This window comes from Cheilinus undulatus, linkage group 17, assembly GCF_018320785.1.
Source record: "Cheilinus undulatus linkage group 17, ASM1832078v1, whole genome shotgun sequence".
In the NCBI taxonomy this organism is placed as follows: domain Eukaryota; kingdom Metazoa; phylum Chordata; class Actinopteri; order Labriformes; family Labridae; genus Cheilinus; species Cheilinus undulatus.
Genome location: NC_054881.1, coordinates 40,664,951 through 40,687,561, shown reverse-complemented (window position 1 = coordinate 40,687,561; position 22,611 = coordinate 40,664,951). Strand labels below are relative to the sequence as shown.

The window sequence follows — 22,611 nt, the reverse complement described above, 5'->3', positions numbered from 1 at the left end:
ATTTTTTTAATAAACAGACCAATAGGAACTAAGTACCGGCCAATCATGTTTGCTCTGGCTGTTGTCGCTGTGCTGTTCTCCAGGAGATATTCACATTTGGCCTCACTGAGTCCCAACATTCTATCACATACACACAATGTGAAAATCTAAGAGCCAGAAACCTTTATAAAACTTTAACAATAGTTACTTAAAATCGATACAAAAAAGGTTTTTCCAGGCAAAATTGCTGAATACATTTTCCAAATTTCAAGGCTAAAATGAAATCTGTGGGAGGAACTGAGTTGGAGTCAAGGTTATAATAGTTTTGGATTTTTCATTAGTTTTTATTTTTATTTTGTTTTTACTTTTTGTTTTAAACTTCAGTTGAGTTTTTACTAGTTTTTTTTCTTCAGGTTTGTTAGTTTAGTCTAGTTTTATTTGCAAAAATGCTTTGTTATACTTTAGTTTTTATTAGTTTAATTTTATTTAGTGCTGTCAAACGATTAAAATTTTGAATCAGATTAATCACAGGGTTGCTGTGGATTAATTTAGATTAATCATGATTAAATATCATTCATTTTTAATCTATATTAATTGCGTTTCATTTTGCATAAGCAAGCAGACTCAAGAAAGAATGTAATATGCCAGGGCTATTCAATTACAAATTTAACCGGGCCAAATTTTTAAATAAAGAAATGTAGCCAGGCCAGACATGTTTGGCACCCAGTGAGCAGCTGGTAATGTCAAATTTCAACGTATGCTTCGCGTTTATGTGGTATTTTAAGCTGGAAGTGCTTCAGAGAAATATCCTTCCTGCAGAATGTGCATAAACTTTATGTTGGTCGACTATTCCATCTTGGAGTTTTTTGTACTCAAATGTCCCATCGAGAGGGCCAACATGCCATTTAGCGTCTTCCATATCGAGTTGGTTGGTCACTACCGAATCAACGGCCAATTTGCGCATGCGCTGAGACCCGACCAATCAGACGGCGCTTGGAAAATCTAGGATTATGGGTAATTTGGTATTTTTGAGAGAAATTGAGAATAAATGTTTTACTCTTTTATAGACTTTTTAAATCAATCGTGGTCAATATAACTTGGCTTCTTTGACAAAAAATTAACAAAAATTACCTCCTCAGTGTCCATGTAAAATAGATTTCTACAAAGTAATATCAATTATATAAAAAATATGTGTGGTAAAATAAGTGACTGCATAAATATTCACCAGTAATAGTAAAAGTGACTGACTGAATTCAGCAGAGGTCCAGCCAAGTGGTGCCAGTAGTCTCACAATTAGTGAAAAGGGGATCGCTGGAGTCCAGTATAAAGACCCCTGTGTGTGGAAATTCCAGCCACTGGTTCATCAGTATTCCTAGATACCATTACACCATGAAGACAGAGGAACACCCCAAGCAACTCGGAGAAAAGGTTATTGAAAAGTATTAGTCAAGAGATGGATACAAAAATGTTCAAAGGCTCTGAACATCCCTCAGAGTTCAGTTACATCCATTATCAAGGATTGGAAGTAAAATGGCACATGTGTAAATCTGCCTAGATCTGAGCCCAGGCCGTCCTCACAATCTGAGTGAGCGTGCAAGAAGGAGACTAGTGAGAGAGGCCACCAAGACACCCCTGACTACTCTGAAGGAGTTCCAAGCTTCAGCAGCTGAGATGGGAGAGACTCTTCACCAGTCAAAGCTTTATGGGAGAGTGGCAAAGAGAAAGACACTGTTGAAGAAAACTCAACAAATTTGGACTAGAGTTCACCTAAAGACATGTGGGAGACTCTATGGTCAAGTTGAAGAAAGTTCTTTGGTCTGATGAGACCAAAATGGAGCTTTTTGGCCATCAGACAAGACACCAAACACAAACACACCATCCACTGTGAAGCATGGTGGTGGCAGCATCATGCTGTGGGGATGCTTCTCAGCAGCAGTAAAGGTAGAGGGTAAAAGGAATGCAAAAAATTATTGTAAAATCTTGGAGGACAATCTGATTCAGTCTGCAAGAGAACTGCTGCTTAGTAGAGGATTTATTCTCTACCAAGACAATGATGAAGCATTCTGGGAAACCTACACAGAAGCAGTGTAAAGACAACAAAGTGAATGTTCTGGAGTGGCCGATTAAAAGCCCAGACCTTAATCTAATATTTCTATGTAGTCACTTATTGTACATCACTTAATTTATTAAACATTACTTTGTAGAAATCAGTTTTCACTTTGACATTAAAAATTTTTTTGGTTGTTTTTCCATAAAAACGCCAGAGTATAAAAGGGTAAAACATCCGAGGAGAATACTTTTTTCCAGTACTTTTTCTCAGCACTAAAGCTTGTGGTAAGTCTAACTTGGATTCTCTTGACAATATGGTTGATAATCAAATCCACTATGGAGAAAATGAATGAGAATTTTACCGTTGTAACAACACTGTTGAGGTCTTTTGGTTTATTCATCAAAAATCCAAGAGCAGGAATATTAGAGCAGAGACAAAGTTCTGAGCACAAGCAGAGAAAGTCTTGAGCTTGTGCAAAGAAAGTTTCGTACATGCACTAAGAGAAAAAACAAAGAAGTTTCACAAACAAGCAGAGGCAACCTCAATGAGAGGAGAATGGTTCGAACATGAAATTTAAGTTAGCAACTAAAGGTTTGAGCACAGAGAGGAAGTTTTTAGCACAACTGCAGCTTTTAATGAAGAGTTTCAAGAAAAATCTTTGCAGACTTTGTAAAGTCTGCTGCTGAGTTTTGCAACAATATTGACTCCATATAGAAGTATGGCTGAAATGTTTTGAATTTTCATGAAAATTAAACGCTCATGCAGCCAAGCGGCGTGCATTGAATCTTGCTGAGATACAGATCCATACAAATGGAATTCCCTCACTCAGTGCCTCCTCCTCCTCCACCTCCTCCTCAAACTTTCTGTGTACACTCACCCCCTCCCTCCACACACACACACACACACACACACACACACACCCACATAAACACACAGTCCAGCTCTGACAAATATGCAACGAAAGCACGCCGCTGGAATCTGCAAGGCTACATCACCGACACACCAAATCTAAGCTCTTCACTCTTTCAAAGCCTCTCAGAAAGCGGCACAATCTCGGAAAAATAACTCCCACACCTGCGCTAGAGCAAATCCCAGCATCCAAACACACGCACAGAAACGTACGACCCCATTTCTGTAGATTTCACACAAACACACCCCCATTGTAGGAATAAATAGTGCACCAAGAGCAAGCAGCTGCAGAAAGACATAAACAAAATGCATGCACGTGTGCGCACACATGCAAGGGCATTTTTTTATTTGACATGAATGCAGGATTTAAAGATTGGGCAAAAAAAAAATCAAAACAGACACTTGACTGATGCTTTGAAATCTGTCCTCAGCTCGGGTCTTTCTCACTTCCTTCGCTTTATGGGGATGCTGAGAGAAGCCTGATGGGGAGATTTCTGTACTATCTTCCATCAGGACACACAACTGAGTCACACGTACCACATCTCTCTCTCTTTCTCTTCCAGTTTCCCCCTCCGTGTTGTCTCTTCCTCCCACAAATGCTCGCTCCTCTTCTCCGCTATTCCTTCACGTCTCTTCAGCCCATTCTTCCATCCCTCTGGCGTTCATGTTTGCTTTTTTATTATTATTTCCCACCTCTCTTGTCACTGCTGCTCGGTACCGTTTCCTTTCCTCTTTTTAGAGTCCATCTGCTCCTTCCTCTCTTGTCTTTCTTGTTTATTTTTTCCCCCTCTTTGGTTGCGTCTTCTTCCGTGGATTCATGCCTTTCACGTGGGAACCTTTTTATCCATCCCTTCAGCTGCTCCGGAGCTCCGCTGTGTGCGCCTACCTATCTGTCTGAGCGTCTGAGTGGAAGTGAACGGACAGGAGGGGGAGCAAGAAGACAAGAGTGAGCAAACAGGCAGTTATCCTCCTCAGATGCTCCTCTCAGCTCTCTGCATCTCCTTCCTCTTCCCTCTCTCCCTCTTTCGCGCTGCGTTTCTCCATCGTGACCCCCTCTCCGTGTCGCCATGCAAGCCCCCTGTATCCTTGTAAGCAAAGGGAGGGGAGGAGGGGGGGAGGATGGAGAGTAGGAGGCAGAGGGAGGAGGAGCTAGAGAGTCGGTCTAATTAAAAAGCAGAGTATGTACAGCTGCAGAGGGCAAAGAGGGAGACGGAGAGAGGAAGAGAGGGGAGGAGAGAGGGGAGCAAAGTGATCCAGGGGGCGGAACCAGGGGGAAGCAGTCAGCAGGAGGTGGAAATGAGGGGCATGGGGTGGGTTGTGGGGGGTTTGCTAGTAGTGTGAGGTGGGTAAAAAGAAGGAAAAGAGCTGACAGGACACCACGGTCAGCTGGGGAGGGATGCAGAAAGGTCATGCATACAGAGAGAGAGGGAGGGGGAGGAAAAGGAAGGAGGGGGAAGGAGATAGGAACAGACAGGTAGAATTATTCTACAGATATCTCCCATATGAGCGGGGGCAGAGCTGGGGAACCGTGACCAGCAGGATAATAAAGACACATGGACAATGGGCCTCTGAAGCAGAAGTCAGCGAAGGTTAAACCACTTCACTGTTTGTCAGGCCGCTTTGAATTAACATGCCTAAGTGTTTGCTGTTGTGCATGTAAATTAAAGGGCAAAACACCAATTTATATGACATTAATCACATTTTTATCCCCCGCTTCTCTTCATGTTGTTTTTATCCAGGCTAGAACAAATTGATTTCTTTTCTTTTTTTCCGTACCTATACCTCGACCCCATCATTACCGCATTGCCACCTGAGGCTGCTTAGTAGTAACCTCTCCATACAGAGATACAGAGATAAAGTCTACACCTAAACGCCTCCAGGGATGAGACATCTCGTCTGATTTTATCAGCTCTGATCACTTATCTTGTCCTATCTCCGCTCTCTCCATCAGACTTGCATTAACATCCCAGGGAATCTTATTTTTACATCTCTTAGATGTTCTGCTTTTGCACTTTTAGAGCCCGTTTCTGGGAATCCTCATTTGAATGGATTTCAAATGCAATTTCATGGAAAGAGCACAATTATTTCAATAGAGTCTACAGTAATAGGAGATGAATGGACACACCATCTGCTGCTATATCTAGACATGATATGATATAATGAGATATGCATATGGAATATAGGGAGGGGATGTGTGAATGTAAAGATAAGCTTCATTGACATAAAAATAATTCCAATACAGTGCAATGAAAAATTCTCACATATATCTCAGATGTATTTGACTTGCAAATTTATCATTTGCAATCTGTTCATTATTTTTATACAGCAATTTCCCAGCATCACAGAGATTACATTATTCTAAAGCTTTTCATTTAAAAAAGAAGCATAATTTGGTGCCTAGCATAGATGTAATGGCCTAAAAGCATATATCAAAATATGTGAGAGGTTTTAAATCTCAAAATTGATTTAAAACCTGCTGAATCAGGATGATTTGATCTTCAAGGTCAAAAGTTTATTCTACTTTAGAAACAGCACTCAAAAATACAGTCTAGAGCCATGTTTGCAGCTTTGTGAGGCACTTTAGATTAACAGTGATTTAAGTTACAGTGCTTAACAAATTTATTAGACCACCCTAACCCTAACCAAAGTAAGGTTTGTGCCACAGCTGCCCTAAATTAACAGCATTGGTATTTACCAAAATCATTTTTTATATTTCTGCAATGGTTAATACACCAATATGTAGAAGCGCTTTAACCCAAATGATATTTTTAATGCTAAAATATAATTATTATTGTTATCCATGAATTTTCCTAATTTACTGATTTACAAAAAAACTGAAAAAATAGTAAAGCACATTAATATTTCTTGATTAATATGTCAAATTATAGTTATTTACTTGCATTCCTGAAGAGAAAAATGAGTTTCAGTGGTTGAATGTTATGCTTGATTCATTTCTGACTTCTCAGAGAAGCCCAGTGTGCCAGCTTAAATTTGGGTGAATTCAGTTTGAAATTCCTCATTCCTGTTCAAAATGGTAAAACTTGGAGAGCTCACTAAAAATGAAAGAGTCTGCATCAAAGCATTTCGTGATGCTGGATATTCTCTGAGACAAATAGGGAAAGACATAAAGTGTCCTCACAGTGTGGTCAAGTATGCTTTGGAGTCAGTTGCTGAGACTAGTACTTTCAAAATGCACCAAGGAAGAGGCAGGAAACCAAAGTTAACTGAAGCAGATGTCAGACACCGAGAGACAGAAGGAAGAGCACTGCTGATCTTCAGGCAGAGATGAATGCTTCTAGATCAGAGTCTGAGGAAGTCTCCAGAATGACCATAAGCAGACGACTGATGGAACAAGGCTTAAAGGGAAGAATAGCTGCTAAGAAGCCATTATTGAGGCCTGCAAACATCCAGAAACGCCTCAGATTTGCCAGGGAGCACAAACACTGGACTGTTGATGACTGGAAGAAGGTACTCTGGATGGACCAGTCCAAGTTTGAACTCTTGGGTCAGCATGGTTGTGTTTACGTCTGCAGAAAAGCTGGAGAATGTTTTGATTCCAGATGCAATGCACCCACAGTGAAACACGGTGAGATTCCAGTATGGTACGGGGTTCCATTTGTGGATACGGTGTGGGCAAATGAGTGAATATGGACGGTATCATGAACAAGAACGTCTACCACAACATCTTAGTGCATCATGGAATCCCTTCTAGACTGAATCTGATTGGTCGTGGGTTCATATACCAACAATACAATGACCCCAAGCAGACTTCAAAGCTGTGACAGCAGAGACTATTTGACCAAGAAAAAGGAATCTGGAGGACTGGAACTGATGGACTGGCCAAGTCAAAGTCCAGATTTGAATCCTATTGAACAAATTTGGGATTTAGTAGATTCAAAGATTGATGGCACAAAAGTTTAATCTAAAGCACGTCTGTGGGAACAGCTAGAGACTATTTGGAACTCAATAACAAAAGAGACTGTGGAAAAGTCCATAAAAACAATGGCAGCAGGAATGCAAGCTGTTATCAAGGCCAAAGGAGGCCATACAAAATATGAAGGTTTTTGGTTATTATGTGTGAAAAAGGACTATTTAGTTGTTTCAGTTTGTTATTTGCCAAATAAATAATAATAACATTTTTAGTTTTAAACAAGTTTTTAAAAGATTTTTAAAATATTGATGTTTTCTGGTTTTTATGACAGGTAGTCTAATAAGTTTGTTAAGCACTGTACATGCTAGCTTTAGCCTGATAGCATCGCTACTTATTCATGTACCGTGTTTAACATCTTATTTAAGCTTGCAAGTGTGCTAATATCAGAACAGAACCGAATGGAATAAAAGATAGTGATCATAGAAATTATGCTAGCATTAGCAACTATAGAGAGCTGGATATTTTTCTCATGAGTTATAGACTCACCCCCTGCTAACACTCAACAATGCAGCTAACTAAGCTAACTAAGACTACGTAGGTAATGTAGCTAAAGACTGTACACCCTCAACATTTTTGCAAATCTCATAAACCCACTTTCTATTCATGTAAAAAAGATAACGTAGCTAAGTAAGCTAAGTAAGCAACGTTAACCTGTGCTACATTTGCTAAAGCTATCTTAGTTACATAGCTACATTGCCTATGTCGCTATGTTATAGTAGCTTGTTTGTTAGATTGTTAGCAACATAACTCAAAAAGTTGCAGACGGATTTTGATGAATTTTTTAGGAAATGTCAGAAATGGCATAAGGAAGAACTGATTAGATTTTGGGACTGGTCCAGATCACCATCTGGATCCAGGAATTTTTTAAAAGGATTCTTTACTGTTGGGAGTAATGGAGGTCTGCTTTTCTGAGTGCTTCTCTGGTTCTGTTTTGTTTTGAAAAAGATGTCTGTAAATACGGGATCGTTTCAGGAAATGTCTGCAGAAGCACGAAACCACTGAAAACCATTGAAAACGTCATAGTGTGTATGCCAAGCCTGTAAGTGGCGCTGTATCACTGCCACGGAAATGCACCAAAAGAGAAAGAAGATTAAAGAAAACTGACACAAACTTTCTCCTGGTTGCCCTTCTGGTTGTTCTCCGCGGTGCATTTAAGAACATCTGGTGTCTGCTGTTTGCGGTGGTGGTAAATGAGCATCAGATTTTGCTGTAAAAGCCATAAAAAGCTCAGTAATTTCTGCAGCACGAACACACCACCGTAATCCACCACTGTTGCTTTGGTTCGACATGCGCATGTGGCGTAAGCGTGCTACATTATGTGTGACGAAATAGTTTCAAGAAAGATGCGGTTGGCTGTCCACACAGGGACGAAAAGGTAAGTGGATGAAACACCGATATGACAAAAAACTTTTGCGTACTCTCCTGAATTCATCTCTGTGTGGACGGGGCCTTAGTTTGTAGAGACAAAGCAGAGCCTAAATAAATGAAGCTAAACCTGCTCCCTACCAGCTAAGCTAGGTATTCACATTAGATGAGTGGGAATCCAAAGACCAACATTTCTTTAGAATTAGTAGTTAAGGTACCAGATTCTCATAGACAGATATAGTTATAGTGGATATCAGGTAGTTGGTTGAGACCAAAGACAGAGCTAAAACAAACAAACAATAAAGTACTCAATAAGCTAGTTAGTATAAATGAGTATGAGCAACCACAGAGCCAGATATTTCCCCTAGAGCAGTCGGTGGTTTAAGATGAATGAAAAAGAAATACAATATTGCATTAGTTTGTGAACTTCCTCGAACATTAGTTGCTAAAAATGCTAACTATTTTAATGCGAGATCATGAATGCCTAAAGACGAAAATGAAAGTGATAAAATTATGTACAAACACGTAAATATATTTCAATATTAGCAGCTAAAGTACTACAGGCACTGGTTTAGTATTATCTGTGGACCTCTGGTAATTTATGAATTACCCCCTGATGTCAGTGTTTGGTGCGGTGCATTCATTCAATAAGCAAAGTCTGTAATGTGTCTGAATTTACTGTCATTTCTGAAGGAAACATGGCTGCAGCAATCATAATGCACAATGAATTTCTATTTCTAAATTTGTACAAAAAAATGCAGTGTTGTGCACATCGCGTTCTGCAGGTGACCTTTCCTTCACGTGTGCCTGTGTTTATAAATTTGTTATCTGCAATTAGCTGCGCTTTCAAAAATGATCGTTTGTTTTAATTTACTGTTGTAATCTTTCTCTGAAATGTTTTACTTTGTGACGCGTGCTGCTTACCTCTTGACCAGATCACCCTTGTAAAGAGATCTTGATCTCAGTGGGTCTTTATCTGGTTAGATAAAGGTTAAATAAAAAAACAAACAAACAAACAAACAAAAAGTGTCCTCTGCATACTGTTAACCACAGTTTCCAATACACAAGATGTGCTTTAGAGTTTATACTATTTTTTAGATCTCTAGTAAACTAGTGAACAGTGTTAGTTTGGCAGCTATTTTTGATTTTAGTCTTAGTTTTAGTCTTTATATGAAAAGCATTTTAGTTTAAGTCACATTTTAGTCATTTCAATCTTCTTTAGCTTTAGTCTAGTTTAAGTCGACAAAAACTCAAAAACATTTTAGTCTAGTTTTAGTCCATAAAAAGTCCTCACATTTTAGTCTTTACTTTTACTCCAAGCATTTATTTTCTCACCAAAATCTGGTACCAAATCATGGTAGTGTGTTCTCTGCACCCTGTCAGACCCGGGGTCCCTGCTTTCTACAGCTGAGAGGCAGAATAGATACAGATGCATTGTTTTTGACAGATTTACCCACAGTGGAGAAATATCACAGAATTTGAATGTCCGACAAAAACTACGTTATATTTCAGTCTAGTTTTAGTCATCTTGACAAAAAAAAAAAAACGTAGTTTTTGTCAGTTTTAGTCATCACAGATCTATTTTTGTTAGTTTTAAGCTGAATCCCAATTCCCCCTAACCTTGCAAAGCAGATGGATATGCCCGAGAAGAAGAAGAAAAAGCACGGTTATTTTATAAAAATGACTGTCCATACATTTCACGTTGCCTGTATCCTGTTAAAACAACTTAACTACATTACCACCGAGAAAATGACATGTTGTAGGCTTGTCTGCAACGGCACAGTTACTTTCCTGCAATCATAAAAGTAAAAGTAATTGTTACACTACAAAAAGGCAAATAATCCATAAAATAACATTAAACTAAGATATTTGAGTGGTTTTCATAATTTTTATATCTCTATTAACGAAGAAATTTGCATTTGTAGCTCGATTTCTTCCCCGTATTCGCTGCCATCTTTCTTTGAGTGATAACCCTCAATACCAAGGCAGCTCCAGGAACATCTCAAATTGAGGGAGATAAAGCCCTCAAACTCGGGAGAATTGGGACAGCCCTCGCTCTTCGCTGGAATGCGCATTTTATGACTGAGGGTTAAGATTGAGGGTTAGGGGGAGAAATGGGATTCAGCCTTAATCTAATTTTTGTAATGGGGAAAAAAAAGCTGTCAACAAACATTTTTGTTATAGTTTTAGTCGACAAAATTATCACTGCTAGGGAACAATCTCCTCCAACTTCCATTATACATCAAGGTGGCTTAAGTCACCTGTGTGTATCTGCAGCTGAATGGACAGAGGACGAGAAAGTCAAGCATCACTCCCATTCATGTGTATAGAAGGAAGCTGTCTAATATGAACCTCTCCTGTTACTTTTAACAGTTTTTATGCAGGTGATGCTGTGAATATTATTCTGTTCTCTGTAAATTTGGGATTGTAACACACCCACAACAACCCTCCTCACACAGGTCAGCTGTTGCAGCCTAACCACTGAATGTTGAACGATGCATTTCAAACCATAAATTGTTTAATGCACAAAATGTACGGCTTACTGATACTGATGTAAGGTCAGGCGCTTACAAAGAGAAACTGTTGGAAGCAGAGCAGAAGCACTGTGCGTATGAAAGGAACAGCAGTGTGCGTATGCACATTTGGACAGCAGGGTGTAAGTAAATGAGTAAAATAAAGCCATTTTTATACGTAAGATAAAATTGACTAAAAGAGAGCAGTATTTATAAGCTTTGTGTCAAAGGTTGTCTCCTATGCTGCCCCTATGATCTTTGTCAACTACAAAAAGGTGCAGAAAAAGCTGCATGGACCGTTGACAACATAGTTACCACCCTAAATTACAGAGATGCAGATTCGTAAAGGATTAGAATTACTTGAGGACCTCTGTGTGCTGAAATATAGTCATTAATTTCCCTGGAATTTTTACCCTACAAGTGAAAATGGTTGAAGTGAACAAAATTAAAAACAGAATTCCTGCATGATTATTACAAATTACTAGAGGTCCCTGGGCAATCCTAATCCTGTGCAAATAGAGCATAAGAGTGAACTATTTCACTGAGAAAAAGTGGAGATGAAGACTAAGAAAAAACCTAAAATACTACTGTATTAGCTTGGGACTTTACTGGAACATTAGCATCTTAAGAGCACTCTATATCCTCAGAGATACGAGGGGCAGAAGACAGAGCTTGAAAACCTTAAATAATGAAAATACTAGTGAGCACATCTAAGCAATATTTAATGCTCAAAAGAAAGGTATTTCCCACAAGAGTTGGGGCAGGATTACATTCTCAAAGCTGACAAATAAAATATTTCAAATCAATGCTAATTTGCCTCAAATATGTTAGCTATCACGTGCTTTAAACTTCAAGCTTCAACACTAAAGGTTGGCAAATGTTTTCAGGCCTCGTTTCCAAAGCCTCCAAAATTCGGGATCATACTGTTATCTGTGTAGCATTGCTAACTAAATCACAGCCCTGTAAATCTATGGCATGATGGGAAAACACGCATCTGTAATTGTATCCAGGTAAATCAGACGACAGGCTGTAAGGATCTGCACCTGCATGGAACAAATGTACTGGTCGGAGCATTTGGCGATCAGGGTCATGTGCAACACTGAGAGCTTTGTTTTAGAGGATGGCAGCGACGTTGACGTCCCTGAGAGTTGAAAGACGAGTGATGTTATAATCAGAGCGTGTTTGTGGCTGCAGGAGACTGTCAGCATGGCGGAGAAGCAGATGGAGCAGTGGAGGATAATGAAAAGAATGAACGACTCTATGAGGCTTCCAAACAGACGGAGTTATTCAGCTACAGAGAGAGGACCTTGAGTTAACAGACCACAAAGACTTTCCCGCTGGCAGCGCTTACAGCCTGCGTTTAGTTTACTGTCCATTATTTTTGACGATGTTTGAAACTCTCCACCATGTCTACTGTCCCGCTGGTGATTAAAGTGGAGTTTGTTCAAGGGTCGAGACATCTTAGGGATCTAAAAAGAAGTTCTTTATAGTTTTAGAAATCTTCAGGCACAGACACACAGGCAGTCTGCAAAAGGCTCTGGCAGACAAAACAGAAATGAGGATGATAACAAGGTACAGCAGACTTCTGTTGTTTTTGATGCATCTTCAATACAAAATCAAATCAATACTTAGAGTTATTACCCATCAGGAATTACATTTCTTTGATCATGCTGCATTTTGGAGCTGTTTTTGAGTATTTACTGATATATTTTGCATTAATAAGTAGTAAGTTATTGTTGGCATGCTAACATGTTAAACTGAGTTAGCTCTACACCAACCTACTAAATTCTAAATAACCTAGAAAAGCACTCAGAGAGCGCAGACCTCCACCATTAGCCCTATCTCCTAATAGTACAGAATCCTTTGAAATTCCTGGATCCAGATCACTCCCAAAATCTAATCAGTTCTTCCTTATGCCATTTCTGACATTTCCTGAAAATGTCATCAAAATCCATCCATAACTTTTTGAGCTATGTTGCTAACAAACTAACAAACAAACTAACAAAAAAAACCCTGCCGATCACATTACCTCCTTGGCGGAGGTAATAAATTATACCAGCAGTTTGTATAGAACAGTGCCTATTAGATGTGTCCCAATTCAGGTGCAGCATCCTTTGAAGGAGCCAGGCCACGAAGGACCCAGCTTTAGTTGCCTGCATAGACCCCTCAAACAAACTGAAATGGACTCCCCCGTTTGCATCACCAGCACTCAAAAATGCACCATCTCAAAATATTAGAATATTGTTGAAAAGTCTGATTTGTAAAGGTTTCCTGAGCCTTCATTCTGGTTTATTCAGCACAACCACAATCATGGGGAAGACTGCTGACTGGACTCTTGTCCAGAGGACAATCACTGACACCACAAAGAGGGTAAGCCACAGAAGGTCACTGCTGAAGGCAGACTGTTCTCAGACTGGTATCAGAGCATTTAAGTTGACTGGAAGAGAAAAGTGTGGTAAGAAAAGGAGCACAAGCAACAGGGGTGAGCTCAGCCTTCAGAGGACTGTCACACAAAGCAGATTTAAGATCTTAAAGGAGCTTCACAAGGACTGGACTGGGGCTGGAGTCAGTGGAAAGGGCCACCACACAGACGGGTCCAGGAAATGGACTCCAAGTGTCGTGTTCCTAGTGTTGAGCCACTCCTGAACCACAGATGTTATAGGCTTCTCACTTAAGCTAAGGAGAAAAAGAAATGGATCGTTGCTCAAGTCCTTTTTTCTGATTTTGATTTCAAGGTCAGAGTCCGGAGGAAGATCTAAAGGCTGGCTCAGACTACATGGTTTGGCCAGAGTTTAGCCAGACTGCAACGTTGGCCCGATTTAGAGCGTCAGGAACGACAAACAGTCTTGTAGTGTGTCATAATTAACGACGTGTTCGAGATGCCCCACAACCATGATTCAACAAGACTTGAATGTCAGAATTTTTCCTACATCGTCATTGATGTGAATCCTGACCTTCTGATCCCCTTTAATTCCTTAAAACTAATGTGTAAATTTTATTTTATTTACGTTACCACATGCATACCTTAAGTTCTATCTGAAACAGAGCCAGTCCATATTGTCCCCCTCTTGATACATCCATACTTATTATCCATAATCCAATACATATTTGTTTCTTATTTCACTTTTTTATGAGCAAAAGACCGCTACAATCACATAGAGCACTTCTGTTGTAGAGTGAAAGACACTCTTTGACCCGCCCCCCGACAACCTGTGAACTCACACTCAGGCGGGGAGACAGTGGTGACGTCAGCATATGGTGAGCAATCAGGATCACTCTTGTAGTGTGGCCAGGTTGTCGGCCAAGATGGGACAAGATTCTTGATGCATAGTCTGACATGGTGCTGTTGTGAACGACCAAAGAAATCGTGTAGTCTGGCCCAGCCTTAAGAGGCCCAGAATCCAAGGAGCTTGGAGGTTGGTGTTTTCAGTCTCCTAAGTCAGTGACAGTTTGAGATGCCATGTCATCTGCTGCTGTTGGTCCACTGGTCTTTATCAAGTCCAGAGTCAACGCTGTCAGCCGTCTTCCAGGAGATTTAAGAGACCTTCATGCTTCCATCTGCTGGGAAGTTTTATGGAGATTTCCTTTTCCAGCAGGACTTGGCACCAGTCCACAGTGAAGCCAGAACTACCAGAAACTGGTTTGCTGACCGTGCTATTACTGTGTTTGATTGGCCAGCCAACTGGTTTGACCTGAACCCTGTAGAGAATCTCCGAAGAGGAAGATGAGAGACACCAGACTCAACAATCTGAATGAGCTGAAGGCTGCTATCAGAGCAACCAGGGCTTCTTAACACCCCAACAGTGCCGCAGACTGATTGCCTCTGTGACATGTCACATTGATGCAGGAATCTGTGCAAAAGAATCTCCTACCAATTACTGAGTCCATAAATGAGCAGAATTATCAGAGGGCCAACATTTCTGTATTATAGGTCCTTTTTGGTAGGATATTCTAACATTTTGAGATGGTAGCTTTTAGATTTTTGCGAGCTGTAATCATCAAGATTTAAACAGAAAGTCCTGGAATATTTCACTTTGTAATGATGAATCTAGAATATACAGAAGTTTCCATTTTTGAATAAAATCACAGCAAAATTAACTTTTCAATGAAAGTAGTTTTTCGTCTTATAGGAGTAGCTGAGGCACAATGATTAAATAAATAAAGCCACTCAGATAAGTGTGTTGTGTGAGTGCAGATGCTGCATGTCAGTCCTGATTCAGTCTTTGGCCAACCTATTAAAACGTCTGCACATGCCACTGGCTGTAAATTCTTCATCTTGTTATCCTACAACTCAAAATCACATCAAATCAAACTGTGACATTTTGTATATTTTTCTCCTCTGTGTATCTCTCCCTCATTTTTTCCCTGGTTTTGTTTTTGCTCACATAAATCAGTTACCCTCAGGGTGCACCCTGGAATTTCAATTATTGTATATCAAAATCATCCGAAATCCAGCGCACGTAGCCAATCAGATCATGTTTTTGCAGTACCCACAAAGCCACCAAAGGCACACTGGTACTTTCTCTGGCTCTCATTAATCAGCCTGTGTGTCTGAGCGGCTACAAAAAGTTGAATTTTAAGCAGATCTTTAATGTACACTGGGATCAAGTCATCAATCACAGCCTCATACAAAGCCAGAGCATAGCAGGACATGCCTAATGGCGATATCTAACTGTCGCCATTACCTGAAAAGGTTTTATTATTTTTCTGTATCAGTTTGGAGCATGATGGATGAACGAGGAGGATGGTCATTTGTTGGGCCTGACCTGAGTACAGCTGGCGTCTCAATCTTTGATCTGAAGCGGGCGGCAGGACATTGTCAGAGACTTTAAGTTTCTTTGATGGATGAGGGAACTTTTTCCTGCTTTGTTTCGGGGCCGATTAATGGCTTTCTGCGTCCGTCCTCCTGTCCCGACACAAGGCTGGAGGTCAGATGAGAGAAGCTGCTCGGCTACAAATTAAATGGAGACTTTTATTTAGCTGCACTACAATAAATACAATTCATTATTCCTCATGCTTTAGTCTTTTTAAGGAAAAGCTCATAGAATTTTGTAGTCTTACAAACATGGAGTTTTAATGGCTGTGGTTTGAATGGCTGGAGGACAGAATAGTTTTAGCTTCCTCCACCAGGTGGCGGTGTTGTTCTTAATGTGTCAGAAACCATCACATTAAACCGTTCAAAGCTGGATGTTTAATTATGCTAAACTAACTGTTTCTGTGTTTGATTGAATTGAATTCACATCAAGTTTTAGATTAAAGCTGTTCAAAGCATATATGAGAGTAAAGTGTGTGTGTGTGTGTGTGTGTGTATCCTGCTGTGTTACGTCTGTGTGTTCGCTCCGGGCTACATGAATGAAATCCAGCAGTGAGTCTGTGCTCTGCTGATGTCACTGATGCAGAGTCTTAAAGGAACGTCACAAAAATAAATGAATCACTGGCCGTGGGGCTCATTGGCTTCAGATGCAAAGATGAATTCTCGTTCTCTGTGTTTTACATTCAAAGGAAAGCTCTTAATATAGCAGTGAGTGCTCACATGTTCTCCAGCATGTATATATAAATACATATGATGCTGATAAAGTGATGATGCAGCACCATGAACGTCCTCCACTGCTTTGATCTCTGTTCATTTGATGTTTTTGAGGCGAACATCAAAGGGAATCTCCTGCCAATGCGGCTCGTCAAAGATTAAACATTTAAGTCTGATCATTTGGTTTTGGAAAACAAAAGCAGATGCTTACATGACGAATCTTCCGAAAACTTTCCCTGGTCACTCTTGGATTAGAGAGGTTGAAGTCTGTTTTGTATCATGGGTACATTTTTTACGTTTGACAGTGGAATATTCATGACGCTCACATTTGTCCTCTTTTCAGGATGTCTTTTTTTTTTAAATTTAACATTTATATGAAGAATCTGAGAACAGACAGGAGCTACAGAGACCCTTTATATATTAAATGAAAAAAAAAAAAACAACCACTGATACTGTTGGAAGACACCGCCCCTTTAAAAAGTATTCCCTTCTTGATCATTTTTCCCTTTTACTGATTATATAAATCAATCATGAACTCTTCTTTAATGTCAAAGTGAAAACAGATTTCTACAAAGTAACGCCAAATACCAGTGACCTAAGAGCAGTGAATGTGTCTCAAGTTATGTAATATAGACACCTGTGTTTCGGACACCCAGACACCAGTCAATCAATTTTCCTGGCTATGATTACACCATGAAGACAAAAGAACACCCCAAGCAACTCAGAGAAAAGGTTACTGAATAGTAAAAGTCAGGGAATGGATACAAAAAAAGATCCAAGGCACTGAACATCCCCAGAGTTCAGTTGCACCCATCATCAAGAAATAGAAGGAATATGTCACATGTGTAAATCTGCCTAGATCAGGTCGTCATCACAAACTGAGTGAGCGTGCAAGATGGAGACTAGTGAGAGAGGACACCAAGACACCCATGACTACTCTGAAGGAGTTCCAAACTTCAGCAGCTGAGATGGGAGAGACTCTGCAGACAACAACTGTTGGCCGGGATTTCCCAACCGTGATAGTGTACTAGAGAAAGGCGACTTCACTGCTGTTAGCTTCACTACAGACATTTGGAGCTCTGATGTTTGCCCCATGTCACTGCTGAGTCTCACTGCACTCTGGACCGATTGCACCTTCGAGTTAAAGCGTGCAGTGTTACATGCACGCCAGTTTCATTTTAAAGTAACAGTGGGTAAAGAAATAAAAGTGAGGGGGGAAAAAGTGATGTAGCAGCTCTAGTTGCACTTTAGAAACTGCACTGAAATAAGAGTGCTTGTATTTGATATTTGGGTTTAATTGCACTGTTAATGTTTTGGTTCATGTCTCAGATTAAGCTGCTACATTTTAATAAGGATTTTTTTAAATCTGTATGATTCATATGTTTTGGATCCTGTTCAAGTTAAACTGTTTACACCACTTTAAAGTGGAGTTGAGATGTTGTTGTGACTGATAGAGTCAAGTTGACTTCTAAATGGAATTACAATACTTAAAATTCATTTATTGAATTCATATGTTATTGTGGCTATTGACTCTGTTACACCACCGTGAATCTGAGGTTATTTGAGTTCACTTTTTTGACTGCTCAGGTCATTCAGCTGACCACTTTCAGGGGATTTTGAATGTCTGAATACTAAACACTGCACTAGGTGAATATGTAAATTTATTTTTTGACAGAGCTATTACACCATTCTGAGCAGAAATGTGATTTTATATTTTAAACAGAAATATTGGCTTATTGAGTTACATGGAATAAGTCTGAGGTATCTTGTAGTAACAACTGAAACTCTAATCTAGGTAATTACGAGTATTGGATTGGGACTCGGTGTCGGCAGATATTTAATATTAAAAAATCGGATCGGGATCGGAGGCCAAAAATGCTGACCGGGACAACCCTAGCTGTTGGCCGAGTGCTTCACCAGTCAAAGCTTTATGGGAGAGAGACAAAGAGAAATACACTGTTGAAGAAAACTCAGATTGAGTCTGGACCAGAGTTCACTGAGAAGCATGAGGGAGACTCCATGGTCAATTTGTAGAAAGATCTTTGGTCCAATGAGACCAAAATGATGCTTTTTGGCCATCAGACAAGACGTTATGTCTGGTGAAAACGAAACACACCATCCCCTCTGTGAAGCACAGTGGTGGCAGTATCATGCTGTGGGGATGCTTCTCGGCAGACGGTCCTGGGAAGCTTAGTTGAGAAGATTTATTTTTTCTGCTTTCAGGAAGAGTAACATTTTAAAATGGACACATTTAATCTACATTAAAGGATCTTCTATCTAAGAAATCCTTGTCTGTTTAGATTTTGATACTCTGTTGATGATGGCGGGATGGGTTGGCTAGGTAAGCAGGGTTAAATAGGCCAAGAAATTATAAGACATAAAAGCTAAAATGAATAAACTAAAAATTTTGTGAGTTTTTAGCAAAAATAATGAAACTTATTTTCATGCCGTATCACTTTTTTTTGCATATATACACTGGTATTTAGCCTTAAATCATCGTAATGATAAATTATTACTCTGGTGCAAAAATGTAGGGCTTTTTAAAAACAAATTTTGGTTAAAATTTCTCAAAGTATCCACTTTTCTGTGTTACTGTGTTCTATAAACCAAATGCCCACTGTGCACGTCTCATCTGTCTGCCATGTTCGAGCAGCTACTTTGAACACTGATGGTAAATTTGGCCGGAACAGTGACCATCAGTGGTTCTCCACTTTCTACAATCTCTGTAAGAGACAAAAAGTGCTCTACTGTAGGGTGTAACAGTGCTCATTTAGAATCCAGACACCCCTACCAAATGGCATATTCCCTCTAGAGTGCCCTAAAAGGGTGTGACGATGGACACAGTAAAGTACATTCATAAGCCTTAAGTCAAAACAAGCGAGCAGTATCAGCTGGCAGAGCTGAGCAGTACGTCTCTACTCGCCGTCTTTTATTATTGTTTTGGTTGAGGTAGAACTTTTGCATTCAACTGTTCTGTGTGATAAAATGTTAGAACTATCTAGGAAACTAATAGTAAACAAGCTATGATGCTAACTTTAAACACATGGACCTGCTTCTATTGACACATAATAATGCATGTAAGCCTCTTACAAGGTCATATCAGAGCCTTTATCCAACTAACACAGAGGGAACCTGTTGACAGTCATAAATTATATAAGCATATTATGGATTAACCTCACACGACAGATAGACAGTTTAACATAGCAATGACATAGGATATATTTCTCATCCATCAACAAAACATATGGAATGGTAGGTATGCGCCCCCTCCAAATCAGGAATACACTACATAATGGGTGTCCATTAAAAGGAGCTGTTGTCTACTGTCAGTGGAGCTAGTTGGTAAAATAAAATCTTTCTAAGAACGGACTGGAGAAGAGGAAAAACAACTTATCTACTGAGAAAAACTTCCAGTGAGGCTCTCTGCTCTTTTATAAGACACTACTATAGCTACAGCCACGCTATTCTCTTCACAGGCGGCCATGTTTACAGGCTTACAGGACAACTAGACCACACTTGTAGCTTTAGCCTCGTTCTCCTCAAATGACTCTGATTGGTCCGGTCATTTCATCATACCAGGAACTAGAGTATTTGGAGCTTTGCAAGACAGTCTGTCTGATTAAAGATATGGAATCTGGCCAATCCATCAGCTTTGAAAAGTTAACTCTGGATCATTAGTTAGGTCAAATGTATTTATAACACACATTTAAAACAACATACGTTAACCAAAGTGCTGTACAACCAAGAGACATAAAAATTAGATAAAAGAGCATCAGCAAATTCAATAAAACAATTATCAAAATTAGGCATGAGAATTAACCTTGCAAAGCAGATGGGTATGCCCGTTTCCTTATTTTTCACTGGTGAATCCATCTTGCAAAGCTCCTGTCTGAACCGTCTGGATTCGGTTAGAAAGTGACAGGACCAATCGGGGGGGCAGTACTTTCAGGCGCGGCAGAGTCGTGATGTATGCAAGCAGCAACAAGAGGCGGGTGCAATTATGGCCGAAGAGATTAGCGTGGATGCTGCTAAAACACCAGTTTTATCAGAACTTGACAACATTTCTTCGTTAAAAGAAGAACAAAGAACAGCAGTGAGTTGTTTTCTTTTCAAAAACAACAAAAGTCGTGTACTAACATGTCTACAGTCGCCATGGTTCGTGTTATTCCTTGGTAGCTGCGCACGTGCACCTTGATAGCTGCTTCATCACGTGTTTCGTTGCTCTGATTGGCCCGTAGAGATGTGACAGACAGAACATTCATCCAATCACACTCCGAGTTTCTTTCAAGTCCTCTGCCCTTTCCCAAACGCTTAGTATTGAAGGTTTTCCAGATGGATGTGTGAAACAAATCCATCTGGTGTGTCAGGTTACATGAGAATAGGACAACTAAAGAACAAGTAAGACCACAGATAAAACTATAAAATATAATGATAAAAGACAATCTGGTCAATATAATACATAAAACAATGGGACTGATGGGAGGGGGCAGGGTTAATATGAGTTGAAGGCCATGTCAAGAAAAATTCTGAAATGAAAAATAAAAAGTTAAAATGTCAAGAAAAAGATGAAATGAGGAGGGAAAAAGTTAAAATGTTGAAATAAAATCAAAATTTGGAGGAACAAAAGTCAGAACACCAACGAGACATCAAATAAGTTCAAAGTGTAAAGAAAAAAGTCCAAAAGCTGTAAAAAAAAAAATTCAAATTTTGATAAAGTCCAAATATGAGCACAGGCAAAATGTTAATGAAAAGAGATAAAACATCAAGAGGAAAAAACAAATGCAGTTTTGTAGATTAATTGTTGATATTAAAGTTGCTGTAAAGTTGTATATTAAGGAAAAAGTAAATAATTGAGAAAAAGTCAAAATCTAAAAAAAAAAGGCAAATTACTGAAAAAGGTAAAATTTTGAGAAAAAATAAAAAGTTGAGAAAATGTTAAGTGCAGAGTTGAATTAAAAACTGTAAAAAAAAATGTTGAGAAAGTCAAAATATGGATAAACATTTAAAAGGTCAAAAAAATTCTAAATATTGAGAAATGTAAAAAAAATGAAAAATGTAAATGTTTGGAAAAAAAATAAAATTGTTGAGGAAAAAGTCCAAAGGTTGACGAAATTCAATATTCTTAGAAAAGTAAAAAATGTTGCAAAAAGTCAACATTGAGAAAAATCAAAATGTTAAGAAAAATTTAAATTTTTAGAAAAGCAAAAAAATGAGGAAATAAATTCAAATATTTAGAAAAATATTTAAAATGCTGAGAAAATTAAAGATGTCAGAAAAGTGGGAAAAAATACAAGGAAAAAAAGGCTGAATGCCTGAAAAACATTTTGAGAAAATAACAAATGTTTAGCAAAAATCAAAATATTGATAAAATTTATTAAGCTTGAGGAAAGAACATCCTGTTCAGGAAAAGGAAAAAATGTTGAAAACAATCAAAATGTTGAGAGATGTGAAAGTTTTGAGGGCAAAAAATGTTCAAAGAGTTCAAAATGTTGAGAAAAGTGAAGCAAGAAACATTAATGTCTACAAAAATGAAAATATCTGAGAAAAATACAAACGTTGAGAAGAAAATTTAAACTATTGAGAAAAACGTGAAAACATTGAGAGAAAAAAAAAACTAAACACTGATAAAAAAAACCCTGAAATGCTTGTAATTTTTAAAAATCAAAAAGATTTAAATGTCATCAGATAATTCAAAATGTTGACAAAAGGCAACGTGTTGAGTGGAAAAAAAGCCGAGATGTTGAAAGGGAAAGTAAAGAACGTCTAGATGGGGTCCAGCTGCAGACCAGTCATCTCTGACAGCCTCACAGGCCGTTCATATGAGATTCTGTCTCTTCAAGAAGAGAAATATGAGCTAATACCATCACAAAAGAATCAGATTAGATTTCCGGTTAGGGTAAAGGTAAGTGTTAGGATACCAAAAGTTAAAAACCAGTAGTTCTTATTATTATGTCTTTGGATGTCCCAGAATTTATAACGACCTGAGATATTTTAGTTCTTATGATGTCTTAGTTCATGTGATTTCTTAGGATGTAAAAGTACTGATGATGCCTCATGATGCCTGGGTGATAATGTTATTTGGGTTTCATATAGTGTTTTTGTTCAGGTTCTTCTATCTCGATGTTTTTTGGGTGTCTTATGTTGTTTTTATTTTTGTTTGGATTCTGCTGTTCTGTTTTTCTGCATGTCAAAGCAGTTTGTACACCCTTGTTTTAAAGGTGCTGTACCAATAAAGGTATTATTTTTATTATTACTATTAATAAAGCTAAGTAAGCAGTCTTCTCACAGGAAAAAAGTTGTCCTCCGTAAAAACATTTTTATGTAGCAATCACAGCTT

The 22,611-nt window shown here is 38.9% G+C and overlaps 1 protein-coding gene across 3 annotated transcripts in view; it reads right to left on the bottom strand.

The window, feature by feature from the left end:
- The window catches only part of LOC121525159 (mucin-2), a 178,988-nt gene that overhangs the window by 64,958 nt on the left and 91,419 nt on the right, over window positions 1-22,611 (bottom strand). Inside the window, exon 1 of one of the 3 annotated variants that reach the window (XM_041811001.1) lies at window positions 3,476-3,973. The exons of the other annotated variants lie outside the window; for them this stretch is intronic. The gene's annotated coding sequence lies outside the window, so the exon portion shown is untranslated. Of the gene's footprint in view, window positions 1-3,475; window positions 3,974-22,611 lie in introns of those variants that run through there. 3 annotated transcript variants of the gene reach the window in all.